Below are 15,652 nucleotides of genomic sequence, written 5' to 3'. Positions count from 1 at the left end.
ACAGTACCGCTCCTCCTGTATATATACACTGCACAGTACCGCTCCTCCTGTATATATACACTGCACAGTACCGCTCCTCCTGTATATATACACTGCACAGTACCGCTCCTCCTGTATATACACACTGCACAGTACCGCTCCTCCTGTATATACACTGCACAGTACCACTCCTGTATATATACACACTGCACAGTACCACTCCTCCTGTCCTGTATATATACACTGCACAGTACCACTCCTCCTGTCCTGTATATATACACTGCACAGTACCACTCCTCCTGTATATATACACTGCACAGTACCACTCCTCCTGTATATATACACTGCACAGTACCACTCCTCCTGTATATATACACTGCACAGTACCACTCCTCCTGTATATATACACTGCACAGTACCACTCCTCCTGTATATATACACTGCACAGTACCACTCCTCCTGTATATATACACTGCACAGTACCACTCCTCCTGTATATATACACTGCACAGTACCACTCCTCCTGTATATATACACTGCACAGTACCACTCCTCCTGTATATATACACTGCACAGTACCACTCCTCCTGTCCTGTATATATACACTGCACAGTACCACTCCTCCTGTCCTGTATATATACACTGCACAGTACCACTCCTCCTGTCCTGTATATATACACTGCACAGTACCACTCCTCGCGTCCTGTATATATACACTGCACAGTACCACTCCTCCTGTATATATACACTGCACAGTACCGCTCCTCCTGTATATATACACTGCACAGTACCACTCCTCCTGTATATATACACTGCACAGTACCACTCCTCCTGTATATATACACTGCACAGTACCACTCCTCCTGTCCTGTATATATACACTGCACAGTACCACTCCTCGCGTGTCCTCGGTATATGGGAGGGGTCGGTGACTCAGCAGGAAGTTAAGTTGTTGGATGGGAAAGTGTCAGAGCAGACATTTGTAAGGAGGAGCAGAGACTGCAGGACACCGTGATTACAGAAGAGCGCACAGTGTCGGACGGTGAACAGACTCCTGAGGTCACAGGTGACACCCCTGCTGACTTTTGACTTTTCTCCTGTCATTTCCATGTTTTCAGGATGAGTTGGTGACGTCTGACGCTGCTGCTGTCACCTGCACCCGACCACCGGGCAGAACAGCTGGACCCCATAGTGGGGTGTGGTGGCCCCGATATCACTGATCGTCTCTGGGGTCGTCAGTGCAGAAGACGAAGAATCCTGAATATAAGAAGTAAAAGAGCGCTTATCTCTCTGAAATGTCTCTGTACAGAATTAGACCGCCCTTCTCCTCAGTGTGATATAGTAATATATATATAGTAATATGGCCGCCCTTCTCCTCAGTGTGATATAGTAATATATATAGTAATATGGCCGCCCTTCTTCTCAGTGTGATATAGTAATATGGCCGCCCTTCTCCTCAGTGTGATATAGTAATATATATAGTAATATGGCCGCTCTTCTCCTCAGTGTGATATAGTAATATATATAGTAATATGGCCGCCCTTCTCCTCAGTGTGATATAGTAATATATATAGTAATATGGCCGCCCTTCTCCTCAGTGTGATATAGTAATATATATAGTAATATGGCCGCCCTTCTCCTCAGTGTGATATAGTAATATGGCCGCCCTTCTCCTCAGTGTGATATAGTAATATATATATATAGTAATATGGCCGCCCTTCTCCTCAGTGTGATATAGTAATATATATATATATAGTAATATGGGCGCCCTTCTCCTCAGTGTGATATAGTAATATATATAGTAATATGGCCGCCCTTCTCCTCAGTGTAATATATATAGTAATATGGCCGCCCTTCTCCTCAGTGTGATATAGTAATATATATAGTAATATGGCCGCCCTTCTCCTCAGTGTGATATAGTAATATGGCCGCCCTTCTCCTCAGTGTGATATAGTAATATATATAGTAATATGGCCGCCCTTCTCCTCAGTGTGATATAGTAATATATATATAGTAAAATGGCCGCCCTTCTCCTCAGTGTGATATAGTAATATATATATAGTAATATGGCCGCCCTTCTCAGTGTGATATAGTAATATGGCCACCCTTCTCCTCAGTATGATATAGTAATATGGCCGCCCTTCTCCTCAGTGTGATATAGTAATATATAAAGTTATATGGCCGCTCTTCTCCTCACTGTGATATACTAATATATATAGTAATATGGCCGCCCTTCTCCTCAGTGTGATATAGTAATATATATATAGTAATATGGCCGCTCTTCTCCTCAGTGTCATATAGTAATATATATATAGTAATATGGCTGCCCTTCTCTTCAGTGTGATATAGTAATAAATATAGTAATATGGGCGCCCTTCTCCTCAGTGTCATATAGTAATATGGGCGCCCTTCTCCTCAGTGTGATATAGTAACATATATAGTAATATGGCCGCCCTTCCCCTCAGTGTGATATAGTAATATATATATATATATAGTAATATGGCCGCCCTTCTCCTCAGTGTGATATAGTAATATATATAGTAATATGGCCGCCCTTCTCCTCAGTGTGATATAGTAATATGGCCGCCCTTCTCCTCAGTGTGATATAGTAATATATATATAGTAATATGGCCGCCCTTCTCCTCAGTGTGATATAGTAATATATATAGTAATATGGCCGCCCTTCTCCTCAGTGTGATATAGTAATATGGCCGCCCTTCTCCTCAGTGTGATATAGTAATATATATAGTAATATGGCCGCCCTTCTCCTCAGTGTGATATAGTAATATATATATAGTAATATGGCCGCCCTTCTCCTCAGTGTGATATAGTAATATGGCCGCCCTTCTCCTCAGTGTGATATAGTAATATATATATAGTAATATGGCCGCCCTTCTCCTCAGTGTGATATAGTAATATATATATATAGTAATATGGCCGCCCTTCTCCTCAGTGTGATATAGTAATATGGCCGCCCTTCTCCTCAGTGTGATATAGTAATATATATAGTAATATGGCCGCCCTTCTCCTCAGTGTGATATAGTAATATATATATAGTAATATGGCCGCCCTTCTCCTCAGTGTGATATAGTAATATATATATATATAGTAAAATGGCCGCCCTTCTCCTCAGTGTGATATAGTAATATATATATATAGTAATATGGCCGCCCTTCTCCTCAGTGTGATATAGTAATATATATATATATAGTAATATGGCCGCCCTTCTCCTCAGTATGATATAGTAATATGGCCGCCCTTCTCCTCAGTGTGATATAGTAATATGGCCGCCCTTCTCCTCAGTGTGATATAGTAATATATATATAGTAATATGGCCGCCCTTCTCCTCAGTGTGATATAGTAATATATATAGTAATATGGCCGCCCTTCTCCTCAGTGTGATATAGTAATATGGCCGCCCTTCTCCTCAGTGTGATATAGTAATATATATAGTAATATGGCCGCCCTTCTCCTCAGTGTGATATAGTAATATGGCCGCCTTTCTCCTCAGTGTGATATAGTAATATATATAGTAATATGGCCGCCCTTCTCCTCAGTGTGATATAGTAATATATATAGTAATATGGCCGCCCTTCTCCTCAGTGTGATATAGTAATATATATATAGTAATATGGCCGCTCTTCTCCTCAGTGTCATATAGTAATATATATATATATATATATATATATATATATATATATATATATATATATATATATATATATATAGTAGTATTGCCGCCCTTCTCCTCAGTGTGATATAGTAATATGGCCACTCTTCTCCTCAGTGTCATATAGTAATATATATAGTAATATGGCCGCCCTTCTCCTCAGTGTGATATAGTAATATATATAGTAATATGGCCGCCCTTCTCCTCAGTGTGATATAGTAATATATATATATAGTAATATGGCCGCCCTTCTCCTCAGTGTGATATAGTAATATATATAGTAATATGGCCGCCCTTCTCCTCAGTGTGATATAGTAATATATATAGTAATATGGCCGCCCTTCTCCTCACTGTGATATAGTAATATATATAGTAATATGGCTGCCCTTCTCTTCAGTGTGATATAGTAATAAATATAGTAATATGGGCGCCCTTCTCCTCAGTGTCATATAGTAATATGGGCGCCCTTCTCCTCAGTGTGATATAGTAACATATATAGTAATATGGCCGCCCTTCCCCTCAGTGTGATATAGTAATATGGCCGCCCTTCTCCTCAGTGTGATATAGTAATATGGCCGCCCTTCTCCTCAGTGTGATATAGTAATATATATATAGTAATATGGCCGCCCTTCTCCTCAGTGTGATATAGTAATATATATAGTAATATGGCCGCCCTTCTCCTCAGTGTGATATAGTAATATGGCCGCCCTTCTCCTCAGTGTGATATAGTAATATATATAGTAATATGGCCGCCCTTCTCCTCAGTGTGATATAGTAATATGGCCGCCTTTCTCCTCAGTGTGATATAGTAATATATATAGTAATATGGCCGCCCTTCTCCTCAGTGTGATATAGTAATATATATATATATATATATATATAGTAGTATTGCCGCCCTTCTCCTCAGTGTGATATAGTAATATGGCCACTCTTCTCCTCAGTGTCATATAGTAATATATATAGTAATATGGCCGCCCTTCTCCTCAGTGTGATATAGTAATATATATAGTAATATGGCCGCCCTTCTCCTCAGTGTGATATAGTAATATATATATAGTAATATGGCCGCCCTTCTCCTCAGTGTGATATAGTAATATATATATATATATATAGTAATATGGCCGCTCTTCTCCTCAGTGTCATATAGTAATATATATATAGTAGTATTGCCGCCCTTCTCCTCAGTGTGATATAGTAATATGGCCGCTCTTCTCCTCAGTGTCATATAGTAATATATATATAGTAGTATTGCCGCCCTTCTCCTCAGTGTGATATAGTAATATATATATAGTAATATGGCCGCCCTTCTCCTCAGTGTGATATAGTAATATATATATAGTAATATGGCCGCCCTTCTCCTCAGTGTGATATAGTAATATATATATATATATATAGTAATATGGCCGCCCTTCTCCTCAGTGTGATATAGTAATATATATAGTAATATGGCCGCCCTTCTCCTCAGTGTGATATAGTAATATATATAGTAATATGGCCGCCCTTCTCCTCAGTGTGATATAGTAATATATATAGTAATATGGCCGCCCTTCTCCTCAGTGTGATATAGTAATATATATAGTAATATGGCCGCCCTTCTCCTCAGTGTGATATAGTAATATATAGAGTAATATGGCCGCCCTTCCCCTCAGTGTGATATAGTAATATATATATAGTAATATGGCCGCCCTTCTCCTCAGTGTGATATAGTAATATATATAGTAATATGGCCGCCCTTCTCCTCAGTGTGATATAGTAATATGGCCGCCCTTCTCCTCAGTGTGATATAGTAATATATATAGTAATATTTCCGCCCTTCCCCTCAGTGTGATATAGTAATATATATAGTAATATGGCCGCCCTTCTCCTCAGTGTGATATAGTAATATATATATAGTAATATGGCCGCCCTTCTCCTCAGTGTGATATAGTAATATATATATATATATATATATATATATAGCCGCTCTTCTCCTCAGTGTCATATAGTAATATATATATATAGAAGTATTGCCGCCTTTCTCCTCAGTGTGATATAGTAATATGGCCGCCCTTCTCCTCAGTGTGATATAGTAGTATATATAGTAATATGGGCGCCCTTCTCCTCAGTGTGATATAGTAGTATATATAGTAATATGGGCGCCCTTCTCCTCAGTGTGATATAGTAATCTATATATAGTAATATGGGCGCCCTTCTCCTCAGTGTGATATAGTAATCTATATATAGTAATATGGCCGCCCTTCTCCTCAGTGTGATATAGTAATATGGCCGCCCTTCTCCTCAGTGTGATATAGTAATATGGCCGCTCTTCTCCTCAGTGTGATATAGTAATATATATAGTTATATGGCCGCTCTTCTCCTCAGTGTGATATAGTAATATATATAGTTATATGGCCGCTCTTCTCCTCAGTGTGATATAGTAATATATATAGTAGTATTGCCGCTATTCTCCTCAGTGTGATATAGTAATATATATAGTAATATGGCCGCCCTTCTCAGTGTGATATATATAATCTACTATATAAAGCTGAATGTGTGTGTGTGTGTGTGTGTATGTCCGGGATTGGCATCTGCACCGTCGCAGTTACAGCCACAAAATTTTGCACAGTCACATGTCTGGACCCCGAGAGCCTCATAGGCTATGTTATGAGGTGAAATTTTAACCCCGCGCTTTCCAATTCACCAAACAATTTTGCCCCTATCTACATAATGGTGAAAAGTGAAAGGAAAAGTGTTGGAGGCAAATTGACAGCTGCCAGATGTGAACAAGAGCGATGGCGCCAAAGAGTATATACCGTACAGTTGCTAAGGTGGGGCCCCGACATGGGATACTCACCACACACGGGGATATGAGCAAACACACAAAATGGGCCACACACTACCACGTGCTTGAACACATATACCACCCTCAGCACACATTTCACCACACATACACCAACCTCGCCACATAAAAGTCGAAACACAAAAGTCGCCACTCAAAACTCGCCATGCGCAAAACTCGCCACATGCAAAAACTAGGCTCACGCAAAACTCGCCACAAGTGCAAAACTCACCTCGTGGAAAACTCGCCACATGCAAAACTTGCACACGTGGAAAAATTGCCACATGCACAAAATTTGCAACACATGCAAAAGTTGCCTCACACAAAACTTGCACATACTCAAAAGGCACCACACATAAAACTCACCATGCGCAAAACTCGCCATGCGCAAATCTTGCTGCACACAACTTGCTACACTAACCTGTCACATGCAACTCGACACACAAAAAGTTGCTACACGCATGCCGCCACACGCAACTCAACACACACAACTTGACAAACGAAACTCGCCCTAAAACACACACAAGTCTGGTATTATCCTTCAAAAATAAAAATCTGATTAATAAGCAGACAAACTACAAGAGCAACAAATTATGTGTATGTGTGAGCTAATATATACTGCCAGGGGGAGGGCTTCCTGTTGGCTGGGGATTTATCAGGCTGCCAATTTAGCTTACAAATACTGAGGTAAAAATACTGAGCAAATAACGTGTGAACGAGGTCTAATTCAGGAGGAGATGACACACAGGTATATACTATATACAGGGGAGATGACACACAGGTATATACTATATACAGGAGGAGATGACACACAGATATATACTATATACAGGAGGAGATGACACACAGATATATGCTATATTCAGGAGGGATGACACACAGGTATATACTATATAGAGGAGGAGATGACATACAGGTACATAATATATACAGGAGGAGATGACTTACTGAGCAAATAACGTGTGAACGAGGTCTAATACAGGAGGAGATGACATACAGGTATAAACTATATACAGGAGGAGATGACACACAGGTATATACTATATACATGAGCAGATGACCTACAAGTATGTACTATATACAGGAGGAGATGACATACAGGTATATGCTATATATAGAAGATGACATACAGGTATATACTATATACAGGAGGAGATGACCTACAAGTATGTACTATATACAGGGGAGATGACACAGCAGGTATATACTATATACAGGGGAGATGACATACAGGTATATACTATATACAGGAAATGACATACAGGTGTATACTATATATAAGGGAGATGCAAACATGTATATACTGAGGTGAAAATGAGGGGTGTGAGGTGAAAATGAAAAGGTGTGAGTGCAAAATGAGAGGAGCGAGGGAAAATAGTGGAGTGATCGGAAAATGACAGATGTGAGGTCGAAATGACAAGTGTTAGGGGGGAATGAGAGGAGTGAGGGGGAAAATGAGAGGCGTGATGGGAAAATAAGAGAAGTGAGGTGCTATAACTAACCACAGATATTTACTATGCCCAGGCAACGCCGGGCTCTTCAGCTAGTATATATATATACATATACTATAGTAATATGGCCGTCCTTCTCAGTGTGATATAGTAATATGGCCGACCTTCTCTTCAGTGTGATATAGTAATATATATATAGTAATGACTGCCCTTCTCTTCAGTGTGATATAGTAATATATATAGTAATATGGCCGCCCTTCTCCTCAGTGTGATATAGTAAAATATATATAGTAATATGGCCGCCCTTCTCAGTGTGATATAGTAATATATATATATATATATATATATATATATATATATATATATATATATATATATATATATATATATATATATATATAGTAATATGGCCGCCCTTCTCAGTGTGATATAGTAATATATATATAGTAATATGGCCGTCCTTCTCAGTGTGATATAGTAATATATATATATAGTAATATGGCCGCCCTTCTCAGTGTGATATAGTAATATATATATAGTAATATGGCCGCCCTTCTCAGTGTGATATAGTAATATATATATATAGTAATGTGGCCACCCTTCTCCTCAGTGTGATATAGTAAAATATATATATTAATATGGCCGCCCTTCTCCTCAGTGTGATATAGTAATATATATATAGTAATATGGCCGCCCTTCTCCTCAGTGTGATATAGTATTATATATAGTAATATGGCCGCCCTTCTCCTCAGTGTGATATAGTATTATATATAGTAATATGGCCGCCCTTCTCAGTGTGATATAGTAATATATATATATATAGTAATATGGCCGTCCTTCTCCTCAGTGTGATATAGTAATATATATAGTAATATGGCCGTCCTTCTCCTCAGTGTGATATAGTAATATATATAGTAATATGGCCGTCCTTCTCCTCATTGTGATATAGTGTTATATAGTAATTAAAAGGCCTTTGATTCAGTGTGGCACCCGGGCTTCTTCCTGAAACTGCTGGAGAGTGGAATAGGAGGAAAGACCTACGATGTCATCAAAAGCTCCTACACAGAGAACCGCTGCAGCGTGAGTGTGAACGGCAAAAGAACGGCTTATTTCCAGCAGATCCGCGGAGTCAGACAAGGCTGCAGCCGAAGTCCAACGCTCTTCAATATCTACATCAACGAGCTGGCTACCGCCCTGGAATCCTCCTCAGCACCAGGTCTCACCCTCCACGATGCTCAGGTGAAATTCCTGCTGTATGCAGATGACCTGCTGCTGCTGTCACCAACCGAGAAAGGCCTCCAGGACAACCTGAAAATCCTAGAGAAATTCAGCTCCACCTGGGCTCTACCGGTCAACCTAAAGAAAACCAACACCATGGTGTTCCAGAGGAGAAAGAGAAGATCAGACCAACACCCATCATTCGTCCTCAACAACTGCGACCTCACAGGAACGGACAAATATACCTACCTGGGCCTAGAGATTCACCGGTCAGGGAGCTTCAAACAAGCCATAGAGACCCTGAAAGACAAGGCCTGCAAAACCTTCTATACCATCCGAAGGACACTCTGCCATCTGAAGCCACCAGTGAGGGTCTGGCTAAAAATCTTCGACTCCATCATCGCCCCAATCCTCCTGTATGGCAGCGAAGTCTGGGGTCCTCACACCTACCCTGACTGGTCAAAGTGGGACTCCAGTCCAACAGAAATATTCCACCTGGAATTCTGCAAGCACCTTCTCCAGGTCCATCGGAGCACCTCCAACAGTGCTTGTCGGGCCGAGCTGGGCAGATTCCCTATACACCTAACAGTTCTAAAGAGGGCGCTGTCATTCCGGGCTCACCTGCATAGGAGCAATCCAAGCTCCCATCACCATAAAGCCCTGATACATGAAGGTGAAACAGAAAAACCAGAACCCCCGGAACAGCCCAGCCAAACCGAACCGGACCAGAACACCAATCACAACAACCTGACAAAAGCCGGAATCAGGAAGATGGCAGACGAAGGCCAGGAGAGGTATGTCAGTGACTGGAAGAATGATATCATCAGCTCACAGAAACTGACCATGTACCGGAGCCTACAGAGAGACTACAGACTGGCCCCATATCTGGAGAAACTCCCGGACCCCAGAGACCGCCAGATCCTGAGCCGATATAGACTCAGTGCCCACAGTCTGGCCATCGAATGTGGCCAACACAGGCAGAGCTACAAGCCCAGGGAGGAAAGACTGTGCCAACACTGTGACCAGGAGGCCATAGAGGACGAAACCCACTTCCTGCTACACTGCTCCAAATACTCAGCAGTGAGGGACACTCACTTCAGGAGACTCTCACATCTCTTCCCAGACTTCATCACCATGAAGGAGGAAGAGAAAACATATATCTTGCTGGGAGAAGAAGAGAGAGCAGTGGAGATAGCAGCGCGGTATGTGAGCGAATGCCATAGACTGCGAGAAAGAGAACTATGATGCCATGGACTATAGCCCCCAACCTGGATCTGCCCCATCCACCTCCCCTATGCCATGGACTATAGCCCCCACAATGGACCTGCCCCATCCACCTCCCCTATGCCATGGACTATAGCCCCCACCCTGGATCTGCCCCATCCACCTCCCCTATGCCATGGACTATAGCCCCCACAATGGATCTGCCCCATCCACCTCCCCTATGCCATGGACTATAGCCCCCACAATGGACCTGCCCCATCCACCTCCCCTATGCCATGGACTATAGCCCCCACAATGGATCTGCCCCATCCACCTCCCCTATGCCATGGACTATACCCCCCACAGTGAACCTGCCCCATCCACCTCCCCTATGCCATGGACTATAGCCCCCACAATGGATCTGCCCCCATCCACCTTCCCTACAGCTCCTACCCAACATCCCCACAGTCCCTATCCCTATTGCCTTTATACACTTGCTTTGGCAAAACTGATATGTATTTGGTCCTGCCAATAAAGCTTCTTAGAATCTTGAATATGGCCGCCCTTCTCTTCAGTGTGATATAGTAATATATATATATATATATATATATATATATATATATATATATATATATATATATATATATATATATATATATATATAATTACAGTGGGGCAAAAAAGTATTTAGTCAGTCAGCAATAGTGCAAGTTCCACCACTTAAAAAGATGAGAGGCGTCTGTAATTTACATCATTGGGAGACAAACTGAGAAAAAAAAATCCAGAAAATCACATTGTCTGTTTTTTTAACATTTTATTTGCATATTATGGTGGAAAATAAGTATTTGGTCAGAAACAAACAATCAAGATTTCTGGCTCTCACAGACCTGTAACTTCTTCTTTAAGAGGCTCCTCTGTCCTCCACTCATTACCTGTAGTAATGGCACCTGTTTAAACTTGTTATCAGTATAAAGAGACACCTGTGCACACCCTCAAACAGTCTGACTCCAAACTCCACTATGGTGAAGACCAAAGAGCTGTCAAAGGACACCAGAAACAAAATTGTAGCCCTGCACCAGGCTGGGAAGACTGAATCTGCAATAGCCAACCAGCTTGGAGTGAAAAAATCAACAGTGGGAGCAATAATTAGAAAATGGAAGACATACAAGACCACTGATAATCTCCCTCGATCTGGGGCTCCACGCAAAATCCCACCCCGTGGGGTCAGAATGATCACAAGAACGGTGAGAAAAAATCCCAGAACCACGCGGGGGGACCTAGTGAATGAACTGCAGAGAGCTGGGACCAATGTAACAAGGCCTACCATAAGTAACACACTACGCCACCATGGACTCAGATCCTGCAGTGCCAGATGTGTCCCACTGCTTAAGCCAGTACATGTCCGGGCCCGTCTGAAGTTTGCTAGAGAGCATTTGGATGATCCAGAGGAGTTTTGGGAGAATGTCCTATGGTCTGATGAAACCAAACTGGAACTGTTTGGTAGAAACACAACTTGTCGTGTTTGGAGGAAAAAGAATACCGAGTTGCATCCATCAAACACCATACCTACTGTAAAGCATGGTGGTGGAAACATCATGCTTTGGGGCTGTTTCTCTGCAAAGGGGCCAGGACGACTGATCCGGGTACATGAAAGAATGAATGGGGCCATGTATCGTGAGATTTTGAGTGCAAACCTCCTTCCATCAGCAAGGGCATTGAAGATGAAACGTGGCTGGGTCTTTCAACATGACAATGATCCAAAGCACACCGCCAGGGCAACGAAGGAGTGGCTTCGTAAGAAGCATTTCAAGGTCTTGGAGTGGCCTAGCCAGTCTCCAGATCTCAACCCTATAGAAAACCTTTGGAGGGAGTTGAAAGTCCGTGTTGCCAAGCGAAAAGCCAAAAACATCACTGCTCTAGAGGAGATCTGCATGGAGGAATGGGCCAACATACCAACAACAGTGTGTGGCAACCTTGTGAAGACTTACAGAAAACGTTTGACCTCTGTCATTGCCAACAAAGGATATATTACAAAGTATTGAGATGAAATTTTGTTTCTGACCAAATACTTATTTTCCACCATAATATGCAAATAAAATGTTAAAAAAACAGACAATGTGATTTTCTGGATTTTTTTTTCTCAGTTTGTCTCCCATAGTTGAGGTCTACCTATGATGTAAATTACAGACGCCTCTCATCTTTTTAAGTGGTGGAACTTGCACTATTGCTGACTGACTAAATACTTTTTTGCCCCACTGTATATATATATATATATATATATATATATATATATATATATATATATATATACAGGTCCTTCTCAAAAAATTAGCATATAGTGTTAAATTTCATTATTTACCATAATGTAATGATTACAATTAAACTTTCATATACAGGTCCTTCTCAAAAAATTAGCATATAGTGTTAAATTTCATTATTTACCATAATGTAATGATTACAATTAAACTTTCATATATTATAGATTCATTATCCACCAACTGAAATTTGTCAGGTCTTTTATTGTTTTAATACTGATGATTTTGGCATACAACTCCTGATAACCCAAAAAACCTGTCTCAATAAATTAGCATATCAAGAAAAGGTTCTCTAAACGACCTATTACCCTAATCTTCTGAATCAACTAATTAACTCTAAACACATGCAAAAGATACCTGAGGCTTTTATAAACTCCCTGCCTGGTTCATTACTCAAAACCCCCATCATGGGTAAGACTAGCGACCTGACAGATGTCAAGAAGGCCATCATTGACACCCTCAAGCAAGAGGGTAAGACCCAGAAAGAAATTTCTCAACAAATAGGCTGTTCCCAGAGTGCTGTATCAAGGCACCTCAATGGTAAGTCTGTTGGAAGGAAACAATGTGGCAGAAAACGCTGTACAACGAGAAGAGGAGACCGGACCCTGAGGAAGATTGTGGAGAAGGACCGATTCCAGACCTTGGGGAACCTGAGGAAGCAGTGGACTGAGTCTGGTGTGGAAACATCCAGAGCCACCGTGCACAGGCGTGTGCAGGAAATGGGCTACAGGTGCCGCATTCCCCAGGTAAAGCCACTTTTGAACCATAAACAGCGGCAGAGGCGCCTGACCTGGGCTACAGAGAAGCAGCACTGGACTGTTGCTAAGTGGTCCCAAGTACTTTTTTCTGATGAAAGCAAATTTTGCATGTCATTCGGAAATCAAGGTGCCAGAGTCTGGAGGAAGACTGGGGAGAAGGAAATGCCAAAATGCCTGAAGTCCAGTGTCAAGTACCCACAGTCAGTGATGGTGTGGGGTGCCATGTCAGCTGCTGGTGTTGGTCCACTGTGTTTCATCAAGGGCAGGGTCAATGCAGCTAGCTATCAGGAGATTTTGGAGCACTTCATGCTTCCATCGGCTGAAATGCTTTATGGAGATGAAGATTTCATTTTTCAGCACGACCTGGCACCTGCTCACAGTGCCAAAACCACTGGTAAATGGTTTACTGACCATGGTATTACTGTGCTCAATTGGCCTGCCAACTCTCCTGACCTGAACCCCATAGAGAATCTGTGGGATATTGTGAAGAGAAAGTTGAGAGACGCAAGACCCAACACTCTGGATGAGCTTAAGGCGGCTATTGAAGCATCCTGGGCCTCCATAACATCTCAGCAGTGTCACAGGCTGATTGCCTCCATGCCACGCCGCATTGAAGCAGTCATTTCTGCCAAAGGATTCCCGACCAAGTATTGAGTGCATAACTGAACATTATTATTTGATGGTTTTTTTGTTTGTTATTAAAAAACACTTTTATTTGATTGGATGGGTGAAATATGCTAATTTATTGAGACAGGTTTTTTGGGTTATCAGGAGTTGTATGCCAAAATCATCAGTATTAAAACAATAAAAGACCTGACAAATTTCAGTTGGTGGATAATGAATCTATAATATATGAAAGTTTAATTGTAATCATTACATTATGGTAAATAATGAAATTTAACAGTATATGCTAATTTTTTGAGAAGGACCTGTATTATAGATTCATTATCCACCAACTGAAATTTGTCAGGTCTTTTATTGTTTTAATACTGATGATTTTGGCATACAACTCCTGATAACCCAAAAAACCTGTCTCAATAAATTAGCATATTTCACCCATCCAATCAAATAAAAGTGTTTTTTAACAACAAACAAAAAAACCATCAAATAATAATGTTCAGTTATGCACTCAATACTTGGTGGGGAATCCTTTGGCAGAAATGACTGCTTCAATGCGGCGTGGCATGGAGGCAATCAGCCTGTGACACTGCTGAGATGTTATGGAGGCCCAGGATGCTTCAATAGCGGCCTTAAGCTCATCCAGAGTGTTGGGTCTTGCGTCTCTCAACTTTCTCTTCACAATATCCCACAGATTCTCTATGGGGTTCAGGTCAGGAGAGTTGGCAGGCCAATTGAGCACAGTAATACCATGGTCAGTAAACCATTTACCAGTGGTTTTGGCACTGTGAGCAGGTGCCAGGTCGTGCTGAAAAATGAAATCTTCATCTCCATAAAGCATTTCAGCCGATGGAAGCATGAAGTGCTCCAAAATCTCCTGATAGCTAGCTGCATTGACCCTGCCCTTGATGAAACACAGTGGACCAACACCAGCAGCTGACATGGCACCCCACACCATCACTGACTGTGGGTACTTGACACTGGACTTCAGGCATTTTGGCATTTCCTTCTCCCCAGTCTTCCTCCAGACTCTGGCACCTTGATTTCCGAATGACATGCAAAATTTGCTTTCATCAGAAAAAAGTACTTGGGACCACTTAGCAACAGTCCAGTGCTGCTTCTCTGTAGCCCAGGTCAGGCGCCTCTGCCGCTGTTTATGGTTCAAAAGTGGCTTTACCTGGGGAATGCGGCACCTGTAGCCCATTTCCTGCACACGCCTGTGCACGGTGGCTCTGGATGTTTCCACACCAGACTCAGTCCACTGCTTCCTCAGGTTCCCCAAGGTCTGGAATCGGTCCTTCTCCACAATCTTCCTCAGGGTCCGGTCTCCTCTTCTCGTTGTACAGCGTTTTCTGCCACATTGTTTCCTTCCAACAGACTTACCATTGAGGTGCCTTGATACAGCACTCTGGGAACAGCCTATTTGTTGAGAAATTTCTTTCTGGGTCTTACCCTCTTGCTTGAGGGTGTCAATGATGGCCTTCTTGACATCTGTCAGGTCGCTAGTCTTACCCATGATGGGTTTTGAGTAATGAACCAGGCAGGGAGTTTATAAAAGCCTCAGGTATCTTTTGCATGTGTTTAGAGTTAATTAGTTGATTCAGAAGATTAGGGTAATAGGT

The 15,652-nt window shown here is 41.7% G+C and overlaps 1 protein-coding gene across 3 annotated transcripts in view; it reads left to right on the top strand.

The window, feature by feature from the left end:
• The first annotated feature begins 909 nt into the window (after positions 1 to 909).
• Positions 910 to 15,652, top strand: part of LOC138657313 (uncharacterized) — a 33,582-nt gene continuing 18,839 nt past the window's right edge. The window contains exon 1 of one of the 3 annotated variants that reach the window (XM_069745022.1): positions 910 to 1,045. The gene's annotated coding sequence lies outside the window, so the exon portion shown is untranslated. Of the gene's footprint in view, positions 1,250 to 15,652 lie in introns of all 3 variants that reach the window. The other 2 variants (XM_069745023.1, XM_069745024.1) reach the window with 2 other exon arrangements.

This window comes from Ranitomeya imitator, chromosome 1, assembly GCF_032444005.1.
Source record: "Ranitomeya imitator isolate aRanImi1 chromosome 1, aRanImi1.pri, whole genome shotgun sequence".
Classification (NCBI taxonomy): Eukaryota; Metazoa; Chordata; class Amphibia; order Anura; family Dendrobatidae; genus Ranitomeya; species Ranitomeya imitator.
Note: the sequence above shows the minus strand (reverse complement) of the source record. Positions and strands in the feature narration are given on the sequence as shown.